This window comes from Nicotiana sylvestris, chromosome 11 (genome assembly GCF_000393655.2).
Source record: "Nicotiana sylvestris chromosome 11, ASM39365v2, whole genome shotgun sequence".
NCBI lineage: Eukaryota > Viridiplantae > Streptophyta > Magnoliopsida > Solanales > Solanaceae > Nicotiana > Nicotiana sylvestris.
The window spans coordinates 23,948,004-23,959,027 of NC_091067.1; positions in this window are offsets into that span (position 1 = coordinate 23,948,004).

An 11,024-nucleotide genomic window follows, 5' to 3' on the forward strand; every position below is an offset into this window, starting at 1 on the left:
GGGACGTCAGTACGAATAATGTACCGAGTATGTAAGGCACCTAAATTAGTACATAAGAGACATGGAAGAAATATAGAGTACATGACTCAACCTGTAAGTCTGAATAACTTTGTAAATCATAAATTACTTTTAGTATCATGCATATCGTGCATAGGTACATGTTTCATAACATCATCAACCTCTGAGGGCATCCCATCATATCATATCGGCCACTGTGGGCAAAATCATCATCGTATACCAACTTATCAGGTGGTGGTGCATATATAACGCCATAACCTTTCTCATATCCCATATACATATATATACATAGATATATATGCATATATAACGCCGTTTGAATCATATTTACATATATACGCATATATAACGCCGTTTGAATCATATTTCAGCCACTGTGGGCAACATCATCATAATATACCAGCTGATCAGGTGGTGGTGCGTATATAACGCCGTAACCTTTTCCTATATCCCATATACATATATTTACATATATATGCATATATAACACCATCTGATCATGGGTCAATGCACATGTATGAAATGCATGAAAATTACGTAATAAAATCTTTCGGAATATCATAAGACCATTTTGCCTCTTAAGCAATATCATAAAGTAACATCTTTTCAACTTTCATATTTTTCTGAGATCCATGAACAGATGATAAAATATTATGACACATGGGAATTAAAGAACATAGGTATTTCTATTACTTCTATGAGTAGAGTCACTTATAGAATTTGTGCATTTGTAGGTTTTGTTCATATCGTATGGATCATGCCAAAAGAAAGAAGGGATAGCCTTAACATACCTGGAGTAGGGAAAAATCCATATGATGTTCTTGAGAAAAATTGCACTTGGGCTTCTGAGCCAAACTACAAATATCATGAACCAGCCCAACTAGGATGAACTCTTAACCTTTTCATGTCGATATGCAGTCCATATACTACTTCAACTGGCACTCAAGGTTTCATTGTGAAGAAGAATCGTAAAATAAGAGAGCACTTCCAAGTGGATGACTTGAAATAGAAACATTTGATAAGTATTGTGCATGGTTGAAAGTCTCGTTAGTATATAGGTCATTTAACAATTCTATGACATGATATTCTTTATTAAATGGAATGGCTCACATTTTAAGACTTTGCCAAACCACACATCATCATTTCTTGCCACGTAATATAATCACTCTAAGAGTCATTTTAATTAATTCTCGTATGGCTGCCACGTGGGGGTGGGGTGGGATTTTAATCTTATCCCAAACTCATTAGTTAATTAGGTAATATTTCGTTATCCGATAATTAACTAATTACCCACATAATTAAGAATTATCTCAAAATTGTTAAAATACTACTTACTTTTATCATACCTTATACACCGTACTATCTTGGCCATGTGGTACCTTATATTGTACTAGTTCATAAATACCGTGTATTTTAGCTCGGGCCGTATTTTATCCCAAAATGCCAAACTTTGACAAAATTCGTTTTCTTAGACTTGCTCCCCCTTTCACCTTCATGAATTTACTCATCACTTATAATCCTTATAATCTCCAAATAATCTTTTCCTTGGACTGATGTCAATTACCTTACGACAAATTCAACGTACAACACTACAGGGTGCAACATCGTCATAATGCAGTACTGCGGGACGTGACATCTCATTTCCGGGCTCTCATTAATTTATTTATGGCGTATTTTCATGTACGAAAATATGGGGTGTAACATCATTCCCCCTTTGGAACATTCGTCCTCGAATGTTGACTAATGTGCTTATCATTCTCATATCTCATAGCTCTTGCGAATACTTTAGTAGTCCTTTTGTCATCTAGGCAACTATTCTGTGAATAAGTTCAAAGGCCAGGGCATTCCCCCCTTTAGGCCTCTTTCCCACGCCATGACTTGTGTTCGAAATCCTTCCAATCTCGTAACTGCTACTACCTTCCATTATTTAGTTTCTACGACACTGACCTTGTAAGTATGCCTATGCGACTCTCTTCTCCTTTTTCCTCCAGCTTTTAGCCAATCCTGAAGTTCTTCGCTTGGTATTTTGTTGAACTTACGAATACTGCTATATCTTATTTTATAGACCTGGTTATCCATTCGTATGACTTTACTGCATTTACATAGGTCATATTATACCATAACACTTACCTCGATTTCTCGTTACTGAGGTCTGTCGCACCTCCTTTTTACCGCGCTCGCGGGGCGCGTGGGGAGTTTTCTCCAATTGAAGGACAGTCGAAACGGGATTTATTTAATTATTTCAGAGTCGCCACCTGGGAATTTTAAGGCGTCCCAAGTCACCAATTTTAATCCCTGAATCGAGGAGAATATGACTCTGTTTATTATTCTGCGAACCAGAAATCCTGAGTAAGGAATTCTGTTAATCCGGAAGAAGGTGTTAGGCATTTCCGAATTCCGTGGTTCTAGCACGGTCGCTTAACTGTTTTTATTATTGGCTTAATTATCTTGATTTTATTAAATACATTTTTGTTACGTGATTTTTCTACCGCTTTTACTTATTGTGATTAAGGACCCTTCTTTGAATCGAATTACGCGTACGTATATTCGTGTTATAAATTTAAAAAATGCGGAATTGTGTCACGCGTACGTGTACACAATAACTTTTGATAATATATTTATTAAACAATCATTTTTTCGAAATTGTGTCGAATCAAGAATATTTGTTTTTCTTAAATAGTGAACCGCACATCTCGGGTTTTTATGAAATTAATTTAACGTCCTCGAAGAAATCCCTTATATTAAATATTCATTCGAAATTGCGCGTACGCATAATTCGAATTGTTTTTATTGGTATAATCAGATTACGCGATCGTATCCCTAATCACACCAAATATTCTTAATGGTATTATGAATTTTTCCACAAATTGTTTGTTGTATCTACACATTTTATATAAAAATACTGAGAAATTCATATTCAAGGGATGTCTTTAAATTCTTTTAAAAAAATTCACAATTTATTAAATATTGCTCGTTGACTATAATTTCCGAGTATTAATTATGTTCATCCCAAGACTATTCAAATTCAAAGTAAAATAAGAACATGATTAATACTATCCTTCACAAATACAACATATACATACACCAAAGGATGAATGCCATATGAAACTCACAAAAATAATTTATGAAGGGAAGAAGTATTTTTGAACAATTTTTATTTTATTTTATTTTAATTAATGCAAATTCTACTTGTAGACACCGGATTTTTGACCCTCCCCGAGAATTTTCACATTTTTAGCGTGAATATGTGAAATTGGGTCTAGTATAGCTATTTTTACTATTTTTACTTTATTTCGTTGCAAAAAGAAAAATTACAAAAAATATATATATAAATTTTAGTTTATGTATTTCTCATAAGCTTGAAAAATACAAAAAAAAAATAGTACCTTATTTTGTACTTTACATAATTTCGAAAATTACCAAAAAATGTAGTTCTAATAATGTTTTATAGTCATTTTAACTATGAAAAATACAAAAAATATTACTTCATATTTTATCTTAATATTTAAAAAAAACGAAAATTACAAAAAAATAGTTTTATTAATATTTTGTAGCTATTTTAAATCTTGAAAAATATTTAAAAAGATATAGTTTTGTTTAAATACTAGTCTTATTTTTGGTAGTTATTTTGCTTACATAGGACTAGTTAAGCAACGTTTTCTTATTCTCAGATCCGAGAAAAAGAATAAATATTCGGGTTCAAACTTACCCGCTTTTAGGCCTAATTTTCGGACCTAGCCCATAATAATCCGAGTCCGCCACACGTGGGGAACACGGACGGAATCCCATACACGGGGAACCCCACCACGCGTGGGGAACACAAGCCTCGAACCCCACCACGCGTGGGGCTCATTTTTCTGGGCAAACCCATTACAAAACACACGGACAAAACATTTTGAAGGGGCGGATTTTTTGGGGAAATTTTGGACGGACAGGATTTTGGAAAACACTGTACATCTATCTTCTTCCTCAAAGAGAAGAAGAAGAAGCAAAAAACCTACGGTGAAAAAACAAAACAAGCCCATCGTGGAACCTCCATCGCCACCACCCAAACCACCTCCGGCCACCAACCCCACGTCCACCACCCGACCACCAGTCAAGCAGCAGCTGCATCGCCCAAACACCATCTGCCTCACCAGTAAAACCACCAGTCTCATTGACTACTCCCTCCGTCGACCCACTATCGCAACCAAACAGGTCCGTCGACCACCCCAAAGCCACTATCAACAACCCAAACCAGTCGACCCCCGTCAACAAACACCCAAAACCCTGCTGCCCGTTACCATACTCCACCATCGTCGTCGCTGTCCGTCGCCCACGTCCAAACACCAAGCAAAACCAGTCGCAAACTCTCCCCCTAACGCTTGAACACCACCGGACACCCCCGACCGGAGCTGCTCCCCCATTTTCAGCTTTGCTGCATTTCCGAGCAGCTGTTTCTGCATGCCTTCACCGTCGTCGCACTCCCCCGTCGATAACAACCCACTTCCAGCTTCCCCACAACCACTGCTGCTCGTCGTTCAGCCCCATCGACCATCCTAGCCCAGTTCCCTCCATCTCGTCACCTTGGTTATTCCCCGTCGATAGCCCAGTTCCCCGTCGATAGCCCAGTTCCCTCCGCAGCAACCAAACAATCCTTGGTTGTTGACAGTTGTGGGTCCGAGCTTTCTATTTCCATAGAGGTCGTCTTTGGTTCATCGAGGTCTGGTACGTCGAGGTGTTTGTCCGAGGTTCCGTCGTTGTTCTTCATTCAGTGAGGTCCGACTTGAGTTCCGTCGGAGTCGTGTTTGTCGCCCTGAGTTTGCCGAGGTTCAAAGGTTAGTAAACCTCAATGTATTAGATAAAGAAACGCTATTTTAAATGTTCGAAGATGTAATATAGAAATTGGTATGATAACTTTCTGCTTATGTTTCACCGTATGCATTTTGGTTCATCTTTGTGTTATGTTATTCTTGTTTACTTGATGTCATTTGATTTAGTTGTATTAGGAGGTCTAGGACACAGTTTGACGTTGATTCGTTTTTCCCTTCGTTTTCTTAGTTTATTTGGACAAAATTAGTATTAGTACCTGTTGTTACTACGCCCGAAACACTCATGCGCTTAACTTCTTTTATTAAACTTTTAACAAGTTATGAGATTTTAGTTGTAAAGAAGCGGTAAGGTTTAGTATGGTTAAAGGCGTAAAAATGACATCCTTTTAAAATAAAAATAATAATTAAAAAAAACGAGGCAAGCTTCGCAAAAAATAAAAATGTACATATTGCGGAGCCTTCGCAAAAAATGTATATATTAAAATACTTAGATTCCGGGACGGGCCATTTAGCAAATTTCACGGCCCTACCAAAAAATAATAATGCGCTAGTTGCTTTAGGCGCGCCTTTAATAATGTTATCTCCCTAAACTCAGGTGCACATTTATGTGACCCAAATCCAAATCTCAACGAAATCGAAATGTGTCTCTAATCACGGGTACATTGACTGTGACGTGGTTTGAGATGCATTTCCATGACGTTGCAAAATTTTTTTTTTTTAAAAAAAACTATAAATGAGATGAGCCTCGCCGAATAAAAAACACAAATTGCGGGGCCCTTAGTAAATACTTGTTTAAAATTACTTAGAATTCAGGAGGGTCGTTTAGCGAATTTCACGGCTTCCGCAAAATAATAACGCGATAGTCTTTTTAGGCGCGTGTTTAATAATTTACTTTCTTAAGCTCGGGTGTGCATTTCATGCGACCCAAATCGAAATCTCAAAACATCAAATAAAATGCGTTCCGGATTATGGGTGCATTTCATGTGACGCAGTCCAAAGACGTGTTTTAAATGATGTTCACATTCTTTTAAAATAATAATTATAAAAGCGGTAAAAAGTTAAAATTTGCACATAAGTTCATATTTGTATAAAATCAGATAATCAAGCCGAATATGACAGTTGAGCGACCGTGCTAGAACCACGGAACTCGGGAATGCCTAACACCTTCTCCCGGGTTAACAGAATTCCTTATCCGGATTTTTGGTACGCAGACTGTAATATGGAGTCATTCTTTTCCTCGATTCGGGATCAAAATTGGTGACTTGGGACACCCTAAATCTCCCAAGTGGCGACTCTGAAATAAATAAACCAATCCCGTTTCGATTGTCCTTTAATTGGAAAAAACTCCCTTGCACCCCCTCGGGTGCGGAAAAAGGAGGTGTGACAGCTCTGGCGACTCTGCTGGGGATTTGACCCAGAACCACTGGTTCAGGGTTAGAAATTCGAGCTTAGAATAAATTGTTATGTTCAACTTTATCTGATTTTGTTACATGATCTGTGCTTAATGTGCTAATTGGTTGCCTTTTATCGCTTTGATATTACGTGAACTGTATATAAACTGTGCCGAAACCCATATCCTTTCTGAGTCTTCTAAATCATGAAGAAGGGTGTACTTCGTACGACTTCTTTTCTGTATAGTGTCAAATCCCAATTTAGAACGAGGTTCGGACAAGTTGCTAAGCCGGTGAAGCTTCTGTATTCCCGGTACGCTGCCCCCCCTCGGCTCGAGCTGTCCGCTCGGGTAAGCCAGGTCTAGAACAAACACCCAGGTCTGAACCTAGTATAACAAAGCCACATGCCGGATCCCTAGTAGGAACGTTTATTTGCATCATGTGCATTTGACTTAGGGGACTCAACACAGGGGTTGGGTCCGTCTAGGACAAGCAACCTGAAAATAATAGACCAGCTTTTGGCATCCTATGTGCTACATGTTGTATTTAGTCAAGGGCGAATGGGTCATTTGGTCATTTCCAGCATGGTGTTATTTTAATCAAAGCATGGGGAACATTTGTGGAATCCAAGAAGCCTTGGAATTCCCTATGTCCCCCACGCTTCATTTTTGGGAAAAGCACATGGGGAACATTTGCGGAATCCAAGAAGTCTTGAAATTCCCTATGTCCCCCATGCCACATTTTTGAAAATATAATAAATATAAAAAATAAAATATATATGTATATATATATAAAAAAAAACACATTGAAAATTCGAAAAAAAAAGATTGTGTATGTTTTCATCATCATCCACAAATTAGGAAATAGTGGAAAAGAGGAGAAAATAACAGTGTAGAGATATAACTACTTATTGTTAGAAAAAAAAAACAAATGTCCAAGTAGTATCGAAACTCTGCCGAAATTTTGAGAAAATAAAAAAATGTGTTAGTTTGCTTTATTAAAAGCAAAGGAAAAAAAAGGTCGTCGCTCTGTTTTGTTTTTCAAAGATATATAGTTTGTCTTGCCATGAAAATGAAAATGAAAAAAGAGTCTTATTTTAAAAAAATAAAAAAATGGTCTTTTTTATTATTTATTTGCTTATGAAAATGCAAAAAAAAAAAAAGAGTCTTTCATTATTTGTCGCAAGTATATATATATATATATATATTTATTATTGCAAATATATATATATATATATAAAATCCAAAAGTTTTTCTTTATTTCCAAAAAATGTATATATATCTTTATCTGTTGCAAGAACATTGGTCTTGCCAAAAGTTTTTAGAATCCCAATTTTTCAAAACAAATGATCCAAAAATATTTTCCATTATTGACTTCTTTAGAAAGTCTTTCTAATTGTTTTTCTAAAATATATTTTTCTAATTATTGCCAAAATATATATATATATATATATATATATATATATATATATATATAAAAAAACAAATCCGAAAATATTTTGATTCTTCTTTCAAAAATTGAAAAGAAAATTCAAAATTCAAAAAAAAAACATTTTAGAAGCATTTCTTTTATTAAAGGTAAAATTCCAAAAAATATTTTCTTCTTCTTCTTTAGAATAAAAAAAAACAAATGAAATTCAAAAATATATCTTAGAAGTATTTCTTTCAAAAAAAAGATCAATCAAAAATCCAAAAAATATACTTCATTTCTCCTTTTAAATTAGTTCTTTCACAAATTCACAAAAAAAAGGAGTTAGTTCATCTACTTATTCCTGATTGCCCGAACTACGCGGGTTTGATTCTCACCGGATGTGAGATACGTAGGCAACCCTCATCGGGTCCAACCCCCCTTTCGCTAAAAAAAAGCAAAAAATAAATAAATAACAAAAAATATATGTCAAATTTTAATTTTGGTGATGTTGTTTTATCATAAATAGTCGAATGTTCCTGAAAGGGACGTCGGAAGGCTGACTTTGCATAAACAACCACTTTTGGGTCATTTTTTAAGACTTGGTCCAGTTGACCCCCCACAGCCTAAAAATCTTCGTCCCCGGGACGTTGAAAGGCCGTGTTTGCAATATTGACTTTTCTAATTTGAAAAACGTTAAAAAAGAGTTATAAATAAGTCAGGTGATGCTGTTTTGTCATAAATAGCCCAATGCTCCCGAAAGGGACGCCAGAAGACTGACTTGGCATAAACAGCCACCTTTGGGTCATTTTGAGTTGACCCACACAGCCTTATAAATCTTCGTGCCCGAGGCGCTGAAGGGCCGTGTTTGCAACACCAGGTTTTTATTATAATTTGGAAAAAAAACAAAGAGTCGGCGGTCAGGTGAATACCGTTTGAATTTTGTCATAATAAGCCGAGCCAGCTTCGGCCGCGTCTTAAACCGTTCTTGCCGAAACAGCCTTAGAGTATCTTTTAGTTGTCGAAAGGTTGTTTTCGTAAAAGAATGGACAAGTTGGTAAAAGTGTCATAAAATAATCCTCCCCGGCCTCAAAATTCATGTGAGAATTGGAAGGGGCCACATTTGCAAAAATAACCATTTGGTTAAAATTAGCAAACGTAGGAAGGAAGTTGGCCATTTGTTTTGATGTTTATAAATCTTTTGACTAGAATATGCGGGTTGTTTGATTTTCAAGTTTGTGGGTAATCTTTAAATCCTTGAAACCCAGTTTGTTTTAAATTTAAAAAAAAAAATGTTTTTAGTATTGTTTATCTTTTATTGGTCCGAACTACGCAAGGTCTGATTCATGCGGGGTCATGATACGTAGGCAATCTCCATAAGATTCGACCACCACTAAAATGAAATAAGAAATAAAAAATATAATAATAAATAAAAGAGAGTGTGGAAGATTTTCAGGGGGCACAATTGTCTAACTGCTTAGGTACATTGTATCTCTGATATATGATTGTCTGTCCAATGCCCTAACACTAACGTGATGGCTTCCCTTTGATGTGTCCATATATAGAAAGTGGTTGGTTGTGGTAACTCCTCCCTGCAAAGCAAAATCAAAGGACAATGGCTCAGAACCGCAGAACCGAGTGGGTCGGTACTGATGACCGACAACAATTGGTCGAACGGAACAACGGGTTGGTAGAAGAAGTGAAAATGCTGAGACAGCATGTGGCAGACATGTATCAGGCATGGATAACGGGAAAAGCACCACCCCCTCTACCGCCAAGTCTCTTGAACTCGGTCATTGCCCAAGCACCCAACACCATAATGGAAGATCCCCCATACTCTCCATCCCAACCCACTTATGGCAGCTTTCCCAGCTATCCGAGTAGCTCCATCACTCCTCAATGCTTCTCCGCTCCCCAACACTTCTTTCCCCGTAACCTCAAAATCCATACCTCACTTCCCAGGTACCCGACTCCACGAAATGCTTATCCACCCATACAAGCCTACCAAAAGCCATCTGGATCAGGTTTCCGGCCCTGTCAACATGCAAGAATGAAGAGGTTGCTGAAACGAGAAAAGGCTTTCACCCCTATCGGGGTATCTTATGCCAGTCTGTTTGAGAGGCTAAGGCATGCTGGCTCGATTGAGCCACTCCCCGCATGTACTCTAAATCCACTTGCAAGGAGCTTTGATCCGGCAGTGCGATGCGCCTACCACTCCAATGTCATAGGGCACAACATTGAGAGCTGTCATAGTTGGAGAAGAGAAGTAGAGAAAATGATCCGAGAAGGGCAGGTTGTGATTAATAATAGTGACATGGAGCACTCGAACCCCCTCGAGAACTTGCCGACGGAGGTTGATGAGGTTGAAGCTGGTAATGGTCTCGACAGTATTGATGCAAAGCTCAGTGGCTAAGATGCCAGTTTTGATAAAGTGGGAGGACGTTTCGTTCCTTGGTCAGCAAGGGAGAAGCTTGTGGTGGCTCATTTTGTTGTCATTTCTGTTGTTCGGACTATTAGGGTTATAAGTCGGATGTTGTCTTGTCCAGTTTGTTTTAGGATTTTGTTCTGGATTATTTTGTTTGTTTTATTATTTAAACCATTTCACCGGTAGTCTAATACAAAATCCGGTCTTTTATTATTTCCAGTCATCTTTTTGTTTAGTCCTTTTATCATTTTTGTTCAACGCCGATTTTAGTGACATGACATGCGCGCACAGTTTGGGCCTAGCATTTAAAGTTAATCATAAAACCCCGAAAAGGTGATCAGACCATTTAAAGGAAATAAGAACGGTTTGAGATTATTCAGAGCCCGAGTCATGTGGAACTGGGGCAAGTGAAACACAAAGAAAAACCGTTAAAAGCAAGATTCGCCAAATTGGCATGAGGGTCGTTCATAATAACGAGAATGAGAGTGTCGCCCAACGGTGCTTTAGAAGTGACAAATGAACAAACATATGTTGAATATAATTGTCAAGTCCAGCACCATCGGAAGAGACTATAAATCTATTGTTTAATTGTGTTGTTTGCACTTGGCATGTTTTGAAGACTGGAATGACGAAGGCATTTTGTTCTGCTACCCAAACACTTTTATCCTTCGTTACCCCTTTTGAGCCTTATGTATTTTCTTTCATACCCCTCGTTCGGAATCAGCAGCAACTAAAGAAAAATCAACAAAACGACAAAATAAAAATGAAAAAAGAAGGAAAGAAAAATGATGAAAAAAGCAAGAAGAAAAAAAGAAAAAGAACAAGAAAACAAAGATAAGAAATGAGTGAAAAGAAAGTCACAAGAAAAAAAGAGGAATTGGGAACTACGTTTGACCTGATTCCTCAAAGAGGATACGTAGGCGCTTCACGGCTCGGTCATAGTTTTGAAAAATGAAAAACAAAATCAATTAA